Genomic DNA, 23951 nt, shown 5'->3' with positions numbered 1-23951 from the left:
AAAAAACTTCAATTTAACTGATAGGAAAAAGGAAACCAGAGTTAATGAGAGATGTCAACAGTTCATGTTTAGTTAAATAAAGTGCTGAGTCAGAGCTCATTGCTCTAATCAGTTGTTCCAGCTTGAGGAACAGGAAACAACGTGGAGTTACACAGTCTTTCACAAAGTGTGTGTATGTTTCTTTGCTTGGGGCAGGAGAGGGGGAACATATGTGAATGCTTGTATTTAACATTTCCCAACCTTCATGTAATACCTTCTTTTTTTTTAATTTTATTTTATTATGTTATGTTAATCACCATACATTACATCATTAGTTTTTGATGTAGTGTTCCACGATTCATTGTTTGAATATAACACCCAGTGCTCCATGCAGAACGTGCACTCATTAATACCCATCACCAGGCGAACCCATCCCCCCACCCCCCTCCCCTCTAGAATCCTTAGTTTGCTTTTATTTATTTATTTTCTTTGTTTTTTTAATTTTTTTATTGTTATGTTAATCCCCATACATTACATCATTAGTTTTTGATGTAGTGTTCCATGATTCATTGTTTGTGCATAACACCCAGTGCTCCATGCAGTACGTGCCCTCTTTAATACCCATCACCAGGCTAACCCATCCTCCCACCCTCCTCCCCTCTAGAACCCTCAGTTTGTTTCTCAGAGTCCATAGTCTCTCATGGCTCGTCTCCCCCTCCAATTCCCCCTGCTTCATTTTTCCCTTCCCACTATCTTCTTCTTCTTTTTTTTTTTTTTTTAACATATAATGTATTATTTGTTTCAGAGGTGCAGGTCTGTGATTCAACAGTCTTACACAATTCACAGTGCTCACCATATCCCATACCCTCCCCAGTGTCTATCACCCAGCACCCTATCACTCCCACCCCTCACCACTCCAATAACACTCAGTTTGTTTCCTGAGATTAAGAATGCCTCATATCAGTGAGCTATGATACATGCCTTTCTCTGATTGACTTATTTGGCTTAACATAATACCCTCCAGTTCCATCCATGTCATTACAAATGGCAAGATTTCGTGGGTTTTTTTTTTTTGATGGATGCATAATATTCCATTTTGTGTGTGTGTGTGTGTGTGTGTATACCCCATCTTCTTTATCCATTCAACTATTTTTTTTAAGATTTTTTATTTATTTATTTATTTGAGACAGAGAGAATGAGAGAGAGCACATGAGAGGGGGGAGGGACAGAGGGAGAAGCAGACTCCCCGCCAAGCAGGGAGCCCGATGCGGGACTCGATCCCGGGACTCCAGGATCGTGACCTGAGCCGAAGGCAGTTGCCCAACCAACTGAGCCACCCAGGAGCCCTATCCATTCATCTATTGATGGACATCTTGGCTCTTTCCATAGTGTGGTTATTGTGGACATTAATGCCCTCTTTAAAAAGCTGAAACTAGTACTGATTTTTCCCTCTTTGAACTTTAAGGTGAATATGCTTTATTAAGGGAAATTTAATGTTATGGGAAGAAAAGATTCACAATGCTGATCAATGAGGAATAGAGGGCGTCCTAAGGTAAATGCATGAGGCACAGACCAATGCTGAAAAACGCTTTTTTTTTTTTTTTAAGATTTTATTTATTTAGAGAGACCAGGCGGGGAGGGAGAGGAAGAGAGTCTCAAGCAGGCTCCCTGCAGGGCTCTATCTCACGACTGTGAGATCACAACCTGAGCCAAAACCAAGAGTCAGACACTTGACCGACTGCACCACCCAGGCGCCCTGAGAAATGCTTCTTTAGAATGCTGGCAGGAATCAGATGGTGCACTCAAACCAGTAACTGAGCAGAGCTCATGAGGGTTCTGCTCACCAAGATGTGGGCACAGCTACGGGAGACCAACAATGGATGTGGAAGCGTCCTCAATAGGCAGCAGCCACAGGCAAGCCATGGCTCCCCTAGGGTGAGGGGACTGCAGGGAGAGAGGATGCCAGAACCCACAGAGACGGCTGACTGGGAGACAGTGGCCATTAGCACAGGAATGTGGCCGCTGCCAACGCAAGGCCTGAAGGAACATAAATACCCCCAGCCATCGTGTCCCCAGCTTTCTCTGGGACTTCCACGGGCCAAATCCCACAGAAAGCCATAGACAAAGGGGTCCAGTGGGTGCTCTTCATAGAGCTCAGTCTCCTGGGGCTCCAAACATGGTGGCAAAGGGTGGAAAGAGATCTGGAGGAACCAACACAGGACACCCAACACAGCGTTACTCTGTTTTTTATCTGACGCCCCTAAACCTACTTCATAACACGTTGTAAAATACATTTTACCCAAAGTTTGTATTATAATTATTTAACTTCAATTTGTATCTGTGAAGCCAAGGGGTGCCCGGATATCGGATTAAACACTCTTCTGGATGTGTCTGTGAAGGTGTTTCTGGAAAAGAGGAGCATTTGAATTGGACGATTGGGTAAAGTAGGTGCCCTCCCCAGTGAGGGCCTGCATAGTACAAACCGGCAGAGGAAGGTTGAATTTGCTCTCAGCCTGACTGCTGGGAAATTGATCTCCTCCCAACCTTGGTGCTCCTGGTTCTCAGGTCTTCAGACTCAGCCTGGAATCTATGCCGCTGGCTCTTTGGCTTTCCTGAGGTCTCAGATTGCAAACAACACTGTGGGACTTCTCAGCCTCCATCATCATGTGAGCCAATGCTTTATAATTAATCTCTCTCCTCTCTCTCTTTCTAGATATCTAGATATCTAGATAGATACATAGATAGAAACATAGATGGATCTTATTGGTCCTGTTCTAATATAGTATCTATGCATTTTCTTAGGAGAAGGAAAATCATTAAAAGTACAATAAGTCACTCAATCATGATATGGTTGCCCAGCATGCATCCTAAAGGACAAAGTATTCTAAATTGTTTAAGAATAAGAACCCTATAAAGACAATGACTTGGCATCTGTGCTTAAACAAAATGTTTCATGGACATTTTAGTACCATGCATATATATATGTATATATATATATATATATATATATATATATATATATTTTTTTTTTTTTTTAATTCAACCATCATCATGCTGTGCATTCATCATCTGCAGCCTTCACTTGTTTAGAATTCCCTGCTGGTAGCCAAACTTCTGTCTGGGAAATATATGAGCCAGTCTATATCTCCCATGATGAGTTTCCAAGGAAGCATTATAATGAAAGACTGTGAGTTACTCATAACCAATGACTAAAGGAAACAACATTCTAAGGAGTTGTGCACTGTCTTTGACAAGGTGGGAAAGCATACTCTCAGAGCAGGTGCTCAACAAATGCCATGCTGAATGAATGAAGCCTTTCCTCACAGTAAAAGAGGTGGGTCCAAGCTTCTTCATGGAGCTAAGGAAACATAAGAGATCATCCGCCACATTATCTTAACAACTGATCCATTCTTGTTCTCCGTAGTTCCCCCTCAGATCCAGGGGAATGCTGGCCGTCGCCCCTTCAGAACCTGAGGCAAGGATATTCCCACAGGTGATCAGTGGCCCAAAGTGAGATCCCTGGCTGATAGAAGAACATGTCTACTCCATATTCAAGACCTAGGGGACTGACTGAGATGAGTCAGTGACACACTGGAGTCTCTGGAACCCCAGCCAGGGTTCTTCTTGGAGTTGTAAACTCTTTCAGCCTTTTGAGAAGGGCCACCACTTACATAGCATGGTAAGGGGGAGAGATCAGTTTCCTTTATGACCCCATCAGGTGGTACCCACACCCTTCTTCTATGTGTTTAAAATAATGGGTGTGACATCATGCCCATGACAAAGAAGTTAAGCATGTTAGGAATCCAAACATGACTCTAAACACACATCCAGTGATGTGTGGCCCAGGTCCCGTCAGGATTGAAGGACTCATTGCCACAGCACCCAGAGCTCTGCTGCACACAGCCCTCACCTGTCAGCCCCCTTCCGAGTGGCCTCAGCTGAAGAGCTGCCTCACCTGGGGAGACATCCTCCTTCCACAATGCCCTGCCTCCAGTGCTCACTTGATTTGGGATGCATAAAAGCCAGGCTTGTTGCCCCAGCTCAGCACAGTTCTGAAAGGTCATCCCATCTTTTGATCTCCTGGGAGGGTTGGCCGAGGTTACAGATGATGCTGAATTGTGTCTCAGCTCTGCCCCTTCCCAAATCCTGCTTCCTCCCTCTCCCTTCCACAGCTGTGGATACCAAGACAGTCCCTGAGAAGTCCTGCGTGCTAATCTCTAGCTCAGACTCTGCTTCCCGGGGGATCCAATCTGCAACAATTACCAACCCCTTGGTTTACTTTTGTTCACTGTTCTTTTTTAAAAAATAGAAATACAATTTACATTTTAAATTGTGTAAAATCTGCATGAATATTGATTTTCTGTGTCTACTTGGATAGGGCATAGTACCTCATTATTCAATTAAACAATAATCTAGGTGTTGCTGTCAAGGTATTTTGTAGAAGTGACTAACACAGTTAGTTGACTTTAAGTAAAGATTACCCTCAAGAATGTGGGTGGGCCTCACCCAATCAGTAGAAGGTCTTAAGAGCAGAAACTGAGGTTTCCCCTGAGGAGAAAAAATTCTGCCTCAAAACTGCAACATCAGCTCCTGCCTGAGTTTCAGCCTGCCAGCCTCCCCTGCAGATTTTGGACTTGCCAGCTCCACAGTCATGTGAGCCAAAACCTTAAAATAAATCTCTCAATATATATATCCTTTTAGTTCTGTTTCTCTGAAGAACCCTGACTTACATAGTCTTCCACCATTACTGGATTTTTTTTTCTTTTTGTTGACTTATCCTTTTTTACTTTACACATTTGGAGGTTATGTTATTAGGTGCAAACAAATTTAAGATCATTTTATCTTAAAGTGGAAACTTTTATTGCTCTGAAATGAACTACTTTTATCTCGGACTTTGTAACTTCTGGTGTGCATAATATTTTCCCCATCCTTTACTTGTTGCTATACTTATATATAAGGTATATCTCTTATAAAGAGCATGTTCAACTTTGTTTTATTTTATTATCTGGTCTGAGGAACTTTATATTTCAATTGGAATACTTCGTCTGTTTAAATATACTGTAATTTAGGCTTAAATCTACCACCTTGCTATTTGTTTTATATTTGCCCTGACTATTCTATATTTTCTGTCCTTTCTTAAGATTTTTTGGATTTTTTAATAATTTATAATTTCACTTCTTCTTTTAGCTTGTTAATTATACTTAAAAATTTGCAGGGGGGTTATTTTCCCTAGAGAGTACAACAGGTATTCTTGACTTATTAAAGTGCTATTTTTTTTGCTACTTTAATTTTCTATTTTTGATCTCACAAAGTGATGTTATTTATACAATCAATATTTATCTAGATATGTGTATTCTTGTCATTGCTCTTTGTTATTTTTAATTCCTATGTTTTGTTTCTTTATATGCCACTTACTGTGATAAATGCATTGCATATGTTTCCTGTCTATCTGAAGACAGCCTTGCCATGTAGATCCCATTTTATAGATGAGGAAATCAAGGCTCAGAGAGATGCAGTACAATAGTGTACTGCTTCATAACTCGGAGCATAAGCTTTGAAAGCCAGTAGACTCTACCACCTGCTCTTACCATTTTGAGCAAATCATTTATCACTGTAAGCGTCTCTTTATCTATAAAATAGATACTAATAACAACAAAAGCACCTACTTCATATTTTGGTTGTAAGACTCTAATAAACTGAGGCATGCTCAATGTCTAATGCAACGTCTGGCACATCGTACCTGCTCTACAAAGCTTCATATCGTTTGCGATGATGATGATGATGAGAAGCGTGTAATAGGCATGTTGCACACCATTGCCGCCCTCCCGCTGTGCATCTCAGGGCAACTCCACCCCCTTCAGCATCTAGAAGGAAATGGCATTCAGCAATCCCTGAGAAAGGTGTGGCCGCAGATTTGACCCAAGGTCGCCCAGGGTGACTATTTTGTATTGCTTTTATTCTCCTAAAGCCCTTTCCCATTCTGAGATACACAAATATTCTTCCAGGATTTTTATCAAGGCTGATTGTCAACATTTAGATCTTTAATCCACCTGGTATTTACTTGGGGGTCATGTATCAGAATACATATTTAAGTTTATCATGTTAACGTACTTATTCTGCTTCTGGAATTTCTACTTCATCCCTGTTAGTATTCTATTCTGTGCCACCACCACCACCTGTTTTAAATATATTAATATTAAACTATGTTTTTACATCTAGTACAACAAATATCACAAGTCAATCTTTTTCTATTTTGTTTCTATTTTATCTTTTCTCAGCTCTACTCATGAATTTCTTCTTCTAGATGAATCTTAATTTTACTTGAACATGTTTCAGAATAAATCCCACTGGGAATTTAAATGCAATTGCATTAACCCTGTAAGTGAATGATTTTCATTTACTACATTCCTTTTTTCATGTAGCTATCAGATTTTTTGGCTCTCTTCACATTGTTTGCAAAATTCTTTATAAGTCCATTTGGGTGCTTCATATTTTGTGTTACTATTATAAAAGGGAATTTATTTCCATTAAATATAATAACTTTTTTTCTTAATTTTAGAAAAGCCATTTATGCTTTATAAATTCATTATGTGTCTAGCCACTTAATTATAAAATTTGGGTGTTGGGATCTTTCTAGATAGAGAATCATCATTACCTAAAAGTAATAAAAAGGTAAATGTCTTCTCTTTCCAGTGTTACATATTTTGCTGTGTTGGCTAAAATTCTAGAACATTAGATGATAATAGTGATAGAAAACATCCCTCCCTGGTTCTTGGTTTTGGTGGGGCATGTTAATATCTCATTGCCAGGTATGGCTTTGGCTGTTAATTTCATGTATGTCTTCTATTAAGAGATAATGCTTACATTTCTGGTTTTGCTGCCTGTTTCTCCTCTCCCTCCAATCAAAATGACTACCCTAGTAATAGTAGTAATAGTTGCAGCAGTTGCTAGTATATATTGGGTACTCATCAATACTTTATATAGTAGACATTTAATATAGTCATCTCAGTATTTATAATGCAGGGTTATTGTTATTCCCAGTTAAACATAAAGAAATGGAGGTGTTCACTCACCTTGGTCATAAAGTTCAGCTTTGAACCTTGGTCCATAATAGTCAAAGTGTGACTCATGTATTTTTTCTGTCATGCAAAGAGCTCATGGTCCTTATTCTTCATGTGCCCTCTCCCACATGGACTTCCCACCTGTCTCTGCTCAGCTCTGTGCTTCACGAGGGCAACTTCTGGAGACTGTACTCCCTAGCCTCATTTGCTGGCTGCCTTCTATTGGGTTTGGCCAACTAGGGTCACTGACATGACATTGGAAGGGAAGGAGAAGAGTTCTTCCTTGGCTCTCTCCCTGCCCCAAAGTGAAATCTTTAGTAGTAGTTGAGTCCCCAGTAATAGCCCCTTTACCATTGCTTAGGTGCCAGCCCTACCTCTTCCCTTTCCCTATCTGCCCTAGGAGTGGTAATAGCTTACCATGGGTGCTATCTTTAGGTGTCTCACCACCCCTTGTATGTTTCCTTAGCTTTGCCAAGCTTGTTTCAAGTTGTCCCTTCACTAAAGTCTCGATTAAATAATCTGGTGGGGACCTTGACTTATTCAGAGTCTCTATTTTTTCTAATTAAAAAACATATTTTATAAAACTCCAAGAAGCTAATATAGGAGAAAAACCTAGATGACCTTGGGTTTAGCAATGACGTCTTAGATCTATTTTTAAGTAATTTCTACACCCAACATGGGGCTTGAACTCACAACCAAGAGCAAGAGTCTCATGCTCTACCAACTAAGGCAGCCAGGGGCTATGACTTCTTAGATCTAAAAGCACAATCAGTAAAAGAAAAAATTAATAAGTGCATTCCATTAAAATTAGAAACTTCTGTTCTACAAATGACACTCCTAGGGGAATGAGCAAACAAGCCTCTTTCAAAGGAAAGTTTTTTCAAGGTACATATTAGATAGAGGACTGGTATCTAAAATATACAACGAACTCTTAAAAGTTAACATAAGAAAACAAACAATTTAAAAATAGGCAGAAGAGCTGAACAGATACTTTACCAAATAAGATATACAGATGGCAAATAAGCATGTGAAAAAAGATGCTCAACATGATTATGGAATTGCAAATTAAAACAAGGAGATAGCACTATACACCTACTAGAATGGCCAAAATGCAGGACACTGGCAACACCAGATGTGGGCTATGGAGCAAAAGAAACTCCTATTCATTTCTTGTGTGAGTACAGAATTGTAGAGTGACTTTGGGAGTTGGTTTGATGGTTTCTTTCAAAATTAAATATGCTTTTACTATATGACCTAGTAATCATGCTCCTTGGTATTTACCGAAATGAGTTGAAAAATCTACATTCAGACCGAAACCTCCACGTGAATGTTTATTCATAACAGCAGCTTATTTAAAACTGCAAAAACCCCCACAAAACTATAAACCATGAAAAGACATAGAAGAACCTTAAATACATGTTGCTAAGTAAAAAACACCAATCTGAAAAGCTACATACTCTATGAGTCCTACTGTAGGGAAGGAAAAATAATTTTCCCTCTACCTTCTGAGTTCTTAGCTAAGACTCCTGTAATAAAAGACAGACTAACAAGAGAAGAACAAAAAGAAGTTTATTAACATTTCTGTCTCATGTATACGTGGAAGTTTCATGGGGGAAAATGACTAACTGTCTGAGGTGGCTTAGAACTCAGGAATAAATGCCATCTTAATAAGGAAAAGGGAAGTTGCAGGCTTCTTAGGGGAGAGAAAATGGTTTTAGGAAAGCAGAAGGGGCCCTCAGAAGACTCGATGGGGAGTCTGACAGTTTGGGACAGAGTGTGTCTGGATGCGATGCCGACTTTTAGTCTCATCTCCTGTACTAAGAATCCATCTTCCTTGCTGAAGACACTCCCAGGAGGGGATTGATGATGACCTAGTTCCTTTTGGAGGGTCTGACTTAAGGCAGATGAGGGAGATCAGAGTCCTCCTGCATCTGCTGTTTTCCAGTGCTTTCAGGTCAAAGTAATCAGTGTACCAAAGCAGCATATGTTAGGGTGGCATGTCCTGGAGTCCTTCAGTCATATTTTTGGGGCCGCATATTCTGCTTCCTGGAAAATTCAAAACTATGAAGATAGTCAATGGATCAGGGGCTTGGGAGGAGGGAAAGATGAATAAGTGGAGCACAGGGGAGTTTTAGGACAGTGAAATCTTCTGTAGGGTGCTATAATGGTGGATAGGGGGCATTATACATTTGTTCACACCCATAGAAGGTACAACACCAGGAGTGAATCCTAATGTGAACTATGGACTTGAGTTAATAACAATGTATCAACATTGGCTCATCACTTGTAACAAATGTACCACCCTAATGTAAGATGTTAATTGTAGAGGAGACTGCAAGAAGAGAGAGTATATGGAAGCTCTGTATTTTTCACTAATTTTTTTTTGGGGGGGGCATACCTAAAACAGTTCTAAAAAATAAAGCCTATTAATTTTTTTTAAAAAGTATCATCATTTTTAATGCATTTTCAGTAGAAATAATTGTGTAGATTTTCCTTCAACTGCAGATCTGATACATTAAATTGATAGATTTCCTAGTGCAGAGTTGTCCTTACATTCCTGGAATAATTCTGTTTGATCGTGTGGTATGTTCTCATTTTTATTTAGCACTGAAATTGATTTGTTGAAATTTCATTTAGAATTTTTGCACCTATATTCATAAGTGAGAGTGTCTCATATGCTATTTTTTTTTAAGTTGAGTGGTTTTGGTGCTGTCTTTCTCAAGCACTGGTACCAAGTTAATATAAGTTCATGAAAATAAATTGAGATTTAAATAAAACTATAGATTAGGCATCTGTGCTCTATTATATACAGTAGAAATTATTTTGTATGAAACCACTTGACCTTGAAAAATTTTGAAGTGGTTTAAAAGTTTCTGAAAAATCCTTTCAGTAGCGTGCATAGTCATTGGATTATTCAGGTTTTCTGCTTCTTTTTAAGTAAAGTTTTATAATTTATACTTGGCCAGAAAATGATGCTTTTCATAAAAATATCAAATTTATTTATTGAATATGTATTTTAAGGTTATCCTTACTTGTATAGTTTCCTCTGAGTCTGTACTCACGTCATGTTTTTACTCCCACATTTGTGTATCTTTATTTGAATCAAATTTATTTAATCAAAATAGTAAAAATTAAAAGTGAATGCATGTCTGTTGTTGAGTTTCTCTTATTTATATAACTAGCTTTCAGATTTATTAATCTATGAACTCAGCAGCTTTCCCCTTTCCTGATGTAAGGGAGAAAATTCTCCTCCTCTACCCATTCTAGGTTCTCCAGCAGGGGCTTGTGCATTAGACTAGCCACAGGCAGATGAACATGAGAACACACAGAAGTTTAAGGGCATGTGGGAGCACTCAGTACCCAAAGAGGTGGTTAGATCTTGGGCTTAAATACAGAAAAGGGGTTTGGGAATTTTCTGGTCAGGGAGGCAATTTGTGGGAAAGTGGCCAGGAGAAGTATGGTAAACAAGAGTTGCTTAGTAAGACTTGTTCTGTACATTTAAGTTGGTGCCTTCTTTGTTCTTAAGTGTCCACCTCTTCCAGATACAGGAGAGAGACCCACCTCTACAAATGTAGATTTCCTTTACAAAAGACAAACCTGTACCCTGTTTTTAGAGCTTTTCCTGTGTCTGCTTGTTCTCAATGGCCTTTAGTTCAAAATAGTCCCTATGCTAAAGGGGTATATTTTGGGGTGGCATATTTTGGTACCCTTCAATGATAATTTTTTAATGAGATATGATTGACATATAACATTGCATTAGTCTTAGGTGTACTACATAAGGGGTTGATATATATATATATATATATATGAAATCATGGGGTACTTGTCTTTCTCTGTCTGACTTACTTCACTGAGCAAATTCCCTCAAGGTCCATCTATGTTGTTGCAAATGTCAGGATTTCCTTCTTTTTTTTGTGGCCAAATAACATACCATCATGCATGCATGTGTGTGTGTGTGTGTGTGTAATTTTCTTTATCCATTCCAGATACAAGTCCCTTATAAGATATAGTATATGCAAAATTTTCTCCCATTCTGTGGGAGTTTTCCCCCCACTTTCTTGATGGTGTGCTTAGAAGCACAAAAGTGTTTCATTTTGATCATGCCCAGTTTATCTATCTTCTGTTGTTGTTGCTTATGCTTTTGGTGTCCCATCTAAGCAATCGTTGCCAAATCCAAAGTCATGAAAATTTACACTTAGGTTTTCTTCTGCAAGTTTTATAGTTTTAGCTCCTCCATTTTGGTGCCGATCCACATTGACTATGTTTTGTATGTAATATGCGAGAAGACTTCAACTTTATTCTTTTTCATGTGGACATCTAGTTGTCCCAGCACCATTTGTTAAAAAGACTATTCTTTCCTCCATTGAATTGTCTTGGCACATAATTTTAACATAGGGTTTGTCAGGTTATTTATAAATGGTTTATAGTTAGTAACTTTCATTTCCTAGTGAGCTAATGTTTGAAAAGTTTGCTTTTTAGTCTCAAGTGATTGGATTCTTTTAAATGTTTTACCAGCATTAGTTTTTATTTTTATCGCATTGTTGTGAGAGACTGTCATGTACAAATCAAATATTATGAAAATCTTATAAACTATATGAAATATGTGATTCAGTTAATATTTTCCAAAAACTTAGAAGGGTATATTTCATCCGATGTGGGTAACAAAGGCAAAAGGAAAAAATTAAATTTCCTTACCACAGCCCATTAACTAGTCCTTGAAACAAGCAGAGTGACTTTCCTCTGAGACCTCAGCTGCTTCAGTGTTGACACTTTCTTAAAGGCAAAAGGTAATCTTAGTTTAACATTGTCTCAACCCCCAAAATTCTGTAAGTCTTCCTTAACATATTAACAATTCCTTTGGAAACTTCTTTTATCTCTACCCCCCAAGATCTTTGTTAGCAATCATCCTCCAAACATATGGCCCACTGATATACATCTCAAGGGCCTCATGACTAAGGCTTTATTAGACAATAATACATGACCTTTTCCCAACGATAGCTAGCTCCCTCAGGGTCCTGGAAACCTTGCTTCCAAAAGTCCTTAGAGACTTATGCTATATCCCTGACCCCCTCCCAACTTGAAAGTATATAATCAGTCACCCCACACAAGTCCAGACCAGCTCTTTCTGCCCATGGGTCCTATCCCCATGCTTTAATAAAACCATTCTTATTGCACTGAAAAAATTTCCACATCAAAATCTTTGTAAGGTAAAATGTTTAATATATATTAATTAGATCTTATTAATTGCATCATTAAAATCCTCTATAGACTTTCTATTTTGGTCTTTTGATTTATGATTATTGAGGATAACATGTTTAAAATTCCCTTATTTCTTGCATTTCCAAATGTTTTTATGTTATTTATTTTAGAGATACACTTTTAATGCATTAAATTTCATGACAATTTTATCTTCACTGTGATTTTTCCCTTGTGCATATAAAATGATCATCTTTGCAATGTTCCATGCCTCTTCACCTTGGATTCTCCATTGTTGTGCTTTCTTTGGTTTGTGTTTCTTTGATATATCTTTTCACATGCTTTAACTTTCAATTCTCTTATTTTACTTATAGCATTAATCTTTTTCTTTTAATAAAAAAGATTAAAATAGTTTATCAAATTACATCCATTTAAATTTATTTTTGTAGGTGATATATATATATATATATATACATATATATAATTGTTAATGATGATGATTAATAGTAATAATAGTAATAATCAGCAGCAGCAAGAGCACTGAACTTTGTGAGCCAGGCACTGCTAAGTACTTTTTGAGCATTATCCTATTCATCCCCAAGATTAACCTATAAATTAGGTTTTAAGTAACCCACATTATAGGTGAGGAAATCAAATTTTGGTGCCAATTGGATTTGACATTTTTTATCTTTGTTTTCTTGTTGGCCTGCGCTTTTGTTCTTGTTTTCTCTCTTTTTTAAATAAATTGATTATTTTTAATGTTTTTTAATCTCTAACAATTAGAATGGTGTATACATATACTTTTAATTATCTGATAAGTTTCTTTGAATCTTAAAACATGCACTTGCAACAATATTGATTTCATTACTATTGCCAAAGAAAGTTTCTACTGATACTTCTTGATGTAAAATTAGAAAATTAGCAGCTTCGTATTTCTTGCTCTTTTCCTCCATCTAATTCTTAATTTTGGTTGCCAATAATCTGGAATTTAAAGGTGTGTGTGTGAGAGGGGGTAGAGAGACAGAGGTCCCTTTCACTTTTAGGAACATTTAAAAAATATATGCACTACCCCAATGTCCACAATAGCCAAACTATGGAGAGAGTCAAGATGTCCATCAGCAGATGAATGGATAAAGAAGATGTGGTATATATACACAATGGAATATTATGCAGCCATCAAAAAATGCAAAATCTTGCCATTTGCAATGATGTGGATGGAACTAAAGGGTATTATGCTAAGCAAAATAAGTAAATCAGAGAAAGACAAGTATCATATGATCTCACTGATATGAGGAAATCTTAATCTCAGGAAACAAATTGAGGGCTGCTGAAGTGGTGGGGGGTGGGAGGGATGGGGTGGCAGGGTGATAGACACTGGGGAGGGTATGTGCTATGGTGAGCACTGTGAATTGTGTTAAGACTGATGAATCACAGACCTGTACCTCTGAAACAAATAATACATTATATGTTAAAAGAAAAAAAAGAAGATAGTAGGAAGGGAAAAATGAAGCTGGGGGAATCAGAGGGGGAGACAAACCACGAGAGACTATGGACTCTGAGAAACAAACTGAGGGTTTTAGAGGGGAGGGGTGTGGGGGGATGGGTTATCCTGGTGATGGGTATTAAGGAGGGCACATATTTGAATGGAGCACTGGGTGTTATACGCAAACAATGAATCGTGGAGCACGACATCAAAAACTAGATGTAATGTATGGTGACTAACATAACATCATAAAACAAAATAAAAAAAAAAAAACCTTCCAAAAAATATATGCACTATGTCTTCAACTTTTTAAAATAATTATTACAATATTTATTTATTTATTTATTTATTTTTAAAGATTTTATTTATTTGACACAGAGAGAGAGAGAGAGCACACAAGCAGGGGGAGCAGGAGAGGGAGAAGCAGGCTCCCCGCTGAGCAGGGTGCCTGATGCTGGACTCCATCCCAGGATCCTGGGATCATGACCTGAGCTGAAGACAGACACTTAACCATCTGAGCCACCCAGGCGCCCAATTATTACAATTTTTAAAAAAATATCTGAATGTTATCTAACTTACCTGCTGTAATTTCCACATTCTCAAGTTTTTTGCTTTGCTTTGATGCAATACATATTCAGCATGGGAAGTTTGTCGTTTTGTTTTGTTGTTAAGGAAGGGCGCAGCACAGAAATGAACTACTTTTTAAAGCCTTGACTATTTCTTTTTGCTTTTACAGATTAAGGAAAACTTGTTTAGTCTAGAATCCTGGTTACAACCTTTCTGCTTTAAATCTCTGTAAATGGCACTCTTGTTTCTATCTGATGTTCATTACCATGGAAAAGTCTGAGACAAAGATTATTTTTCTTTATTTTAAGTAAATTGACTTTTTCTGCCTGAATACTTGAGGATGTGCTTTTTGCGCTGAGATTTATAAATTTCACGAAGTTCCATCTGGATATTGCCCTGTTTTTACTCACCTGAAAATAGGTAAAACATTTTGGTTAACAAAAAGATTCTTCAGGTGAAAAGCATGTTATTTTATTTTAGCTTTGATGGTTAATTCTGTTCTATTCGCTACATTGAAACACATGCTCACACCCATACACAGAGTTGATTTTATCAATCTTTTATGGTATCTGGATTTTGAATTTTTCTTCCCTCCAAGATTATGTTCCAAATAGAACATTTACATGGTTTCAATGTTACCTTTAGATCACTGATCATTTGGGGTTTCTTCTTATGTGAAGTATAAATCCAATTTTACTTTCTCATCAATGAATCTAGGTGTCTTAACACAATTTATGAGAAAGTTCAAGATTTTCCCAATGATTTGAGATGCATCCTTTATCACATACAAATGTTCCATATAGTTGAATCTATTTCTGGACTTTCTACTCTGTTCCACTGGTCTGTCTGCTCAAGGAACATTTCCACATTGCTTACCTGCAGAAGCTTGATGGAATATTATAATATTTCATAGGGTGAAGACCCCTTTACTTTCTTTTCAGAGTTTCCTTGGCTATTATGCCATATTTTTTAAGAATCTATATACATTTTAGAATCAAATGTCTAGCCCAAGGGAAAAATAAACCAAACTCATTGGTATTTTTATTTTGATTGTATTCAGTTTGTATGTTGATTCAGAAGAATGGGCAGGTTTATAATGTTGTACTGTTGTATCCCTGAACAAGGAGTATCTTCCTTATTATTCAAATCTATTAAGTGTTTTTCTGCAGTGTCTTATACTCTTCCTCACTTTCGTTTTAGCCCATTTCTTATAATGTTTAAGTATTTTTCTTTTCTTTCTTTTTTTTTCCCCCTTTGGAAGTGGGGTCTGCTTCATCATTGTCTTCTAATTTGTAGGGTCATCAAAGTGCCCTGTGATAAGAAATATTCTTTTCTTCCAATAACATAGCCTTTTGCTACATTTCTTTCCTTCCCTCTCGGGCCTCCCTGTTGGCTCCCTCTTCCCCGGAAGACTAACACCTCCAGGCTGATGAATTTTAAGCTGCTTCTCCTTCTTCTAGATTTTATTTATTTATTTGAGAGAGAGCGAGAGAGAGCACAAGCAAGGGGAAGGCCAGAGGCATTTTAATCCCACATTAGCCAGGGCTTTGATCCCCAAGGTCTCAGACCTAGTCTCAACATCGGCCTACTCAAGAGAGGCCCTCCATGGGGCGCCTGGGTGGCTCAGATGGTTAAGCGTCTGCCTTTGGCTCAGGTCATGATCCCAGAGTCCTGGGATCGAGTCCCACATCAGGCTCCCTGCTCCTTGGGAGCCTGCTTCTCCCTCTGCCTCTCTCTCTCTCTCTCTCTCTGTCTCTCATGAATAAATAAATAAAATCTTAAAAAAAAAAAAAAAGGAGAGAGAGGCCCTTCTTCTCCTGGAGGTGCCTTCTCATTCCACCACTATGATGGGGAAAGTTCAGGACATACTACCCCCAAATATGGCATACTGGCCTATTGCATATTTTAAGCTGAGGGACTTTGAGAAACAGGCAGAAGCAGGAAGGTCACTCTGACCTCCACACCCCTCACCCCTCGTCTCTGAAACAGGTCACAGAGTCTTCACATGAGAGGTGCTCTCCGTGTACCTGGAGGGTACCCAAAGGAAAGGAACATCATTATCTCCCAAGACAAAAGGACACCCATTTACTACACTTAACTTCATTCTCCTTAACCTATCATATTCCTCCATGACCATCCAGTCTTCCTCAGACCTAAAATAAAAATACACAGCTCTGTTTCCTTGGCTTTTCATTTCTTTTGAAGGCTGCTCTGTGATTTCAAACTTATATCAAAGAAATGTGTACACATTTCTCCTGTTAAGCTGCCTCTGTCAAATTAATTTTCCGATGCAGCCAGCACCCTAAGAGGGTGAGGAAATGTTTTCGTCCTCCACCACTGCCACACCACGCTGCGATCTTTCTCTGACATTTAACCCTTGCTGCCGCCTGGATGCTGAGCCTGGCTCGCTGTTCAGAATGCTTTTCCCAATTACATTTACAGTTTATATTATTCTTTGTCTCCTTGTTTTGTTGTAGATAAGGTTTATAGGTGACTCTTGAAATCCTCATTGTCCTGTGTGCTCTTTGAAGGATATGTGGAGAGATTCAGATTCAGATAGCTGCTATTTGGAATGTGTGTGTGTGTGTGTGTGCATGTGTGTGTTTAGGGTGGGGGGTATTGCCTTGTGCTTTTTAATTTAGAAAAGCATACCATAAATGATTGCTTTTGTTTATGATGGTGGTATAATTAAGTAACTACTATATCAACGTTGGGTAAGGAGAGACCAATAAACCTCAAATAATTTGCTCAATAACTAGGTTAGAAATTAGAGATTAGGGGTGCCTGGGTGGCTCAAACAGTTAAGCAGCTGCCTTCAGCTCAGGTCATGATCCACGGTCCTGAGATAAAGCCCCACATTGGGCTCCCTGTTCAGTGGGAACCCATTTCTCCCTCTCCCTCTGCCACTCCCCCTGCTTGTGCTCTCTCACTCGTGCTCGCTCTCTCTCGAATAAAATCTTAAAAATAGAAATTAGAGATTCATTTTCTACAACCCATTATTTTGTTTTTATTTCTTTCTAAGATTTTAGTGAGGGGGGAGGGGCAGAGGGAGAGGGAGAGAGTTTCTCAAGCAGACTCCATGTTGGATGGAGTTGATGCAGAGCTCAATCTCACAACCCTGAGATTGTGACCTGAGCCAAAATCAACAGCCAGATGTTTAACTGACTGAGTACCCAGGTGCCCCTATTTTGTTTTTCATTTAAAGTCTCACAATAAGCTCAGCCTTGTGAGAAACAAGAGTAGTTCCTGCCCCTGTTCACCCCTCCAAGAAACTTCTAGACTAATTGGCATTGAGCTTTGCATTACCCTTGAACACTAAGAGAATGAACACATAACCTATTCTAAAGTCTGAATATATTTGTCAGTTAAATAACTCATTTGAATAACTGCCATGGATATTAGGATGGTACATGAAATGATCATCAGTCTGTAACTCCAGCTGTGAAGTTCACAAAGAAACCCAAGTAATAGCTGTATGTATATGCAATAAGATAAAATATGCATTACACTCTTTTTCTTACATATTCAAAATTAAGACATTTTTCCTCAAAGTAAAGCACCAAGAACTTTCCTTTTTTTGGTCTGTCTATAAAGGAGGTAAGCTGGTGTTGAGAATCCTAAGATAGAGGAATCTTATTTTAAAAAGAGCTCAACAAGCAATGTGCACAATAGCCAAACTATGGAAAGAGCCAAGATGTCCATCAACAGATGAATGGATAAAGAAGATGTGAGATATATATATATATATATATATATAATGGAATATTATGCAGCCATCAAAAGGAATGAAATAATGCCATTTGCAACGACATGGATGGAACTGGAGGATATTATGCTGAGTGAAATAAGTCAATCAGAGAAAGACGTGTATCATATGATCTCACTGATATGAGATATTCTTAATCTTAGGAAACAAACCAAGCGTTGCTGGAGTGGTGGGGGGTGGGAGGGATGGGGTGGCTGGGTGATAGGCATTAGGGAGGGTATGTGCTATGGTGAGCACTGTGAATTGTGTAAGACTGTTGAATCACAGACCTGTACCTCTGGAACAATACATTATATGTTAAAAAAGAAGAAGAAGAAGAAGAAGATAGCAGGGAGGGAAAAATGAAGGGGGTGGAAATCAAAGGGGGGATGAACCATGAGAGACTATAGACTCTGAGAAACAAACTGAGAGTTCTAGAGAGGAGGGGGGTTGGGGGGATGGGTTAGTCCTGTGATGGGTATTAAAGCAGGCACGTACTGAATGGAGCACTGGGTATTATACGCAAACAATGAATCATGGAACACTACATCAAAAACTAATGATGTAATGTATGGTGATTAACGTAACATAATAAAATAAATAAATAAATAATTTTTAAAAATAAATAAAAACAGCTCAACAAAAATTCAGTTAGGTTTTGTTACAGGTTGCTTATGAATTTTTTAGATGCCAATTTATTAAAACAAATGAATCAGTAAAGAAAGCCTACTTTAGCTTTGTCCAATCAAAAGTAAGCTTAAGGAAATGCTATGGGGCTATGTCAGATAAATTTCTATAAGGATGGAAGATTTTACAGATGGAAGCATCACTTTTTCTCAAAGTAATTACTACCTGTGGCCCCCTAATCATTATTTTCTTCAAACATGATCTTTCTTTATGACAAGTAAGTTTGAATTTGAATCATCATTAAGACATTATTACCCATACCACATATAATACATTAAACAAAATGACTCATGTGGTAAGCGCTGTGAATTGTGCAAGACTGTTGAATCTCAGATCTGTACCTCTGAAACAAATACTGCAATATATGTTAAGAAAAAAAAAAAGAAGAAGAAGAAGGTAGCGGGAGGGGAAGAATGAAGCGGGGGAAATCGGAGGGGTAGACGAACCATGAGAGACGATGGACTCTGAAAAACAAACTGAGGGTTCTAGAGGGGAGGGGGGTGGGAGGATGGGTTAGCCTGGTGGTGGGTATTGAGGAGGGCACATTCTCCATGGAGCACTGGGTGTTATGCACAAACAATGAATCATGGAACACTTCATCTAAAACTAATGATGCATGGGGATTAACATAAGAATAAAAAAATTAAAAATAAATAAATAAATAAATAAATAAATAAATAAATAAATAAATAAATAAAAGTTAAAAAAAAATCAATCAACTTAGATTCTGGGAATGTGCCAGAGCAAGATCCTCCTGCGGGTTCTGAATTCTCTTAGTTAATGACATTGCATTATAAATTGGCCATTGTCTCTTCCTTTGTACATGTGGTTATCTGATCACTTGGTGCTCAGCTGGTGTTTGCATTTTGTACTTACACAGAGCTCAGGTGCTGAGATTACAAGCCATTCCCTCCGTGCTGCCTGCTGATTCAGGAGCTGGAGCCCATTCTGTCACTGCTGCTGTCCATGCTCACAGTTGTTCCCAACTGGAGGAAATCAAGAACCTCCAGTGTTGTAGGGTGCAGATGGTGGCTACACTTGTGGTGAGCATAACATATAAAGAAGTTGAATCAGTATGTTGTACAACTGAAGCCAATGTGACATTGTGTAACAACTACTCAAATAAAAGATTAATAAAAAAATAATAAAACAAACAAACAAACAAAAACACCTCTGCCTTTCTTCCCAGGGCCATTTTCGCTTGGATCAATGTTTTCCATGCCTTCCTCTCTCCATGTCCCTCCTTCTGCCACCAGCATGCTGCCTTCTCTGCAATGGGCTCAGACTTTGGCTGAGATTAGAACAAATCACCTACCTGAAACCACATTCAGGACAATAAGGTCTCCATGCCTTTTAATTTTTTCAAGTTCTTCCAATTCAAGGTCCAGTGTCTTTCTGAAAAAGAGAATATTCTAAGAACTCATTTGTCTCACCTATCATGACTGAATGTGGCATTCTCTCTGTAATATTTACTCTAGTATGCTCTCACTTTATATACCCACAGCTGCCAATTTTCATGTGTATCTTAATAGTTGGAATTGGAAATGCTTCCTTTAATGTAACTCACCGCTTCCCTCCAATTAACACTCACTTACCACTCTAGATGAGAAAGTGGTCTTTAATCTGCACAAACTGAGGGCAGATTCCTGCCCTCTGGGCCCCTCAGGGACATGGGCTCATTCACTCCTTGGAGAAAAATAAATACATTTCTATGTGTTATGTTCCAAACTTCTTTCAGCTGCTTTATTTATAGGTCAGTTTAGTGAACTCCTTAAATCACTGAGGCTAGGCATTTTGATTCATCTATTTTGACATACCTGAAAATGAAAGAAAGAATTGTTGAATTTCATCCAAGATTTTGTCTCAGAAATACTGTGTCCAGTAACTACAAAATTCATATGTGGGCTAATAGCTCAATTGTCAAAGATATTTATTTTGTGCAATAATTAAGATCAATTCATGGATTTACAAGAAAATAGAATTGGGTTCAGCAAGAGAGAGAACTTTGTAACAACCAGTGCTCTGGAACATAAAGTAAGTTGGTTGGGGATTAATGAGCCCTGTGGACCTGGGGCCTCAGGAGAGGTCACCTGGACCCGGGCAAACCAAAAGATTCAAGCATAGCCTGAAGAATGTTAAACAAGATTGACTTTTGGTTGCTTCCTATTCTGACATCTAAGACTAAGACAACCAACCATACAACAAGTTATATAACATTCCAGACAAACAAAACAAAAATACCACTTCCAGGACTATCCTCAGATGACTCATGTTGGGGAATCTGAAGTCTAGCAAAAATATTTTCTTATGACACACTTGTGGCCTTAGGGTTATTATTCTTGCTGTTGCCTCATCCCTCTGTCTGTCTTGATACAGTCTTCCTCACCATTTGAACCAATGAGCAAGAAGAGCATAAACGTCTTCCTCATTTCTTTCTCTGACACTGACTCAGATGGAATGGAGAGCTGATGGAGGTGACAGCAGATTTATGATATACATAGTTTTATGATGTGTTCACAAATGACTTGATGATAAGATAGAAAGAAGAGAAGTGGATGTTGCCTTCCTTCTTTTTCCCATTATCACTAGTGCTATATTTTTAAGACATTTTACACCTCTATGAAAGTCTACAGGATTTAAACAACAGCATAAAGGAGCAGTTTCTACCCACCTTCTAGTTCTGACATGCTATGATGTTGTGATTTTAAGGGTTCTCATGATTTGGTGGACAATAGATCCATCACTACATTTGTTTTCATCTCTGTTGGTCTGCTCCCCCACAACACAGTCAGATGGGATACTGGGCTGGATGGATTGTTGTCCTCTTTTAATGTGGTACACCTAAGTTTTTTTGCCCCCAAACTATTTCAGTGACTTTCTGGCTGGCCTTCTTCCTCTATAAAGGACAGGCAGATAAAGAAATTAATATGTTAGCATTCCCTTCCTCTTTGCTAAGACACAAATTAGCAATGAGTAGATGCCGGATTATTTTGGAGACTTTGCTTTTTCTTTCTTAGAATCTGGTGAAGGCTCTCAGGTAAAGGGAAAGATTTAGAACTTCTGGTTTCAGCTCTGACACATAACAAGCTTGGAAATCATTCTATCTTTACAAGAAGAAGCTGAACTCTTTCTTGGAAAATCAATGACATTTCTTGGACTCATGAGGGAATTGAAGTTGCAAGGCAAACTGTCAACCCCAAATCTGGAGAGACAAAGGCTAGGTCTGCTGACTTGGAGCAAAAGCCACTGGAGCCAAACACTGGTAGAAACACTCAAATGGTAACTTTGATGAATTGCTCAGAGCTGAGCGTGGATTCACATGAGTGAGAAGCCATCGAGAGCCACAGTCTTGGGTGGGGGTGGGGGGACATTCTTTCATGGACTTTACCTTCAGGAAACTCACAGGTTCTCAAGATGAAGATGTGAGAGATCCACTCATGGCTCTGGGAGGAAGGGAAGAGTAATCTTTGTGAAATATGTCCATAACAAAAGCCTTTGCCCCATCAGAAAAGACTTGACTAGAGCGATATCCAAGCTAGGGAAAAGACATTTCTCCCATAACAGTAGACTCTGAACTTCCTGTGTACTTCATTATATGATAAAAACAAAGCATAATCAACATGGATCACGGTTCCAAGGGAAAAGATTGGGAATGCTGCACTCAAAAAAGAGTAGGGGCAGGGGGAAAATACCAATAGAGGAAATGCTTGTGACAGTCCCAGCTCCGTGACACAGACCCATTAAGAGAATGAGATTGGTTCATGAGATTGTAGAATGCTTCTCCTCCTCTATACATTATCACCACATCAAAGGACTCCAGTATGATAACAGTGGAGTCCATCTCAGAGAGCTGACCTGCCCTCTCCCTGAGGAATAGTACTTAGGGAGGCCAGAGTCAAAAGCAGAGAAAAAAACGGGGGCGCTGGAAGAATTGGAGGCCTCCGGCACCTAGAACACTGTAAATGCTAAATAGCGAAACTCCCAGCCAGATGACCATAGATTTTCATACTAAATGTCTGTTGACCGTAGTTCTTATTACCTCATACAACACGTGTGACTTTCAGCAAAAAGATTACAAGACATGACAAAAGACAAAAACAACAACAACAACAAAAAACAGTCTGAAGAGAAAAAAACAATCCTCAGAACTAGACTCAGAAATTATACATATGTTGGAATTATTAGACAGGGAACTTAAAATAAGTGTTTAATATGTTAAAGATCCTAATGGAGAAAGTAGACAGTATACAAGAACAGATGGGTAATATAGGCAGAGAGACAGAAGCTCTAAGAAAGAATCAGAAGGAAATGCTAGAAATCAAAAACACTAACAAAAATGAAGAATGCCTCTGATGGGCTCATTAGTAGACAGGGCACAGCCAAGGAAAGGGTCACTGAGCTTGAAGATAGGTCAATAACAACTCTCCAAACCAAAATGCAAAGACAAAAAGAGTGGAAAAACATAACAGAGCCTTCAAGAACTGTGGGACAATTTCAAAAAGCATAACATACATGTAATGAGAATATTGGAAGGAGAAGAGAAGATGGTGGGGAAAGAATATTTGAAGTAACAATGACCAAGAACTTTCCAAACATAATGAAAAGTACCGGATTACAGAGCCAGGAAGCTCAGAGAACACAGAGCAGAATAAGTAACAAACAGACATAGCTAGGCATATCCCCATACTCAACCTGCAGCAAACCAAAGAAAATCTTGAAAGTAAGAGCCCTGGGTTTTGATAGAAATGGGTACTATCTGAGCTGTCCTGCTTCTTAGCCAAGAAATACTGGACTTCACCTCTTTTAAACATTGGTGGTATTCTTTTATAACAGATGAAAGGATGCATGTAAAAAAGCTTCATTACAGATGTTACTTTCTTCCTTATATAAATGAAAAATCAATGAGGTCATGTACATATGAAGAAGCACTCTTTAATTGAGGCATTCTGTGAATATGAAGAGTTACAATTATTAATCAAATGCATCCTCATGACTCTTCCAGGGACCTTGAAACAAGCTTTCTCAGCAAGGAGAATCTTGAAGTATGTTTTGAATCACAAGACATTACCTTAATGGATGGAAAATTAGATATTGTTTTTGGCTTAAATGGGAATGGAGCTGAAGTTCCCAAGGCAAAAGGTGAGATAAGGGTGAGATGTAAGCTCATGAGATAAATGGTTAGGGTTGGAGCAAACCAACTGAGGTGTTTTATCAGAAGGAAATGCAGATATAG

At 38.5% G+C, this 23951-nt stretch overlaps 1 long non-coding RNA gene across 1 annotated transcript; it reads right to left on the bottom strand.

Annotated features, from left to right (window-relative positions):
• Positions 1-7369: 7369 nt before the first annotated feature.
• Positions 7370-23561, bottom strand: LOC135362590 (uncharacterized). Its single transcript, XR_010407470.1, has 6 exons — positions 22107-23561; positions 21390-21614; positions 20314-20404; positions 20034-20113; positions 19595-19755; positions 7370-9086 (listed from the first exon to the last, which is right to left on the bottom strand). It is a non-coding gene; the product is annotated as an uncharacterized LOC135362590 (long non-coding RNA).
• Between the last annotated feature and the right edge of the window lie 390 nt (positions 23562-23951).

The sequence above is a fragment of the Mirounga angustirostris genome, unplaced genomic scaffold (assembly GCF_029215605.1).
Source record: "Mirounga angustirostris isolate CCGP_5_RB_7025 unplaced genomic scaffold, mMirAng1.0.hap1 SCAF_14, whole genome shotgun sequence".
Lineage (NCBI taxonomy): Eukaryota > Metazoa > Chordata > Mammalia > Carnivora > Phocidae > Mirounga > Mirounga angustirostris.
This window is presented reverse-complemented; position numbering and strand designations above follow the sequence as displayed.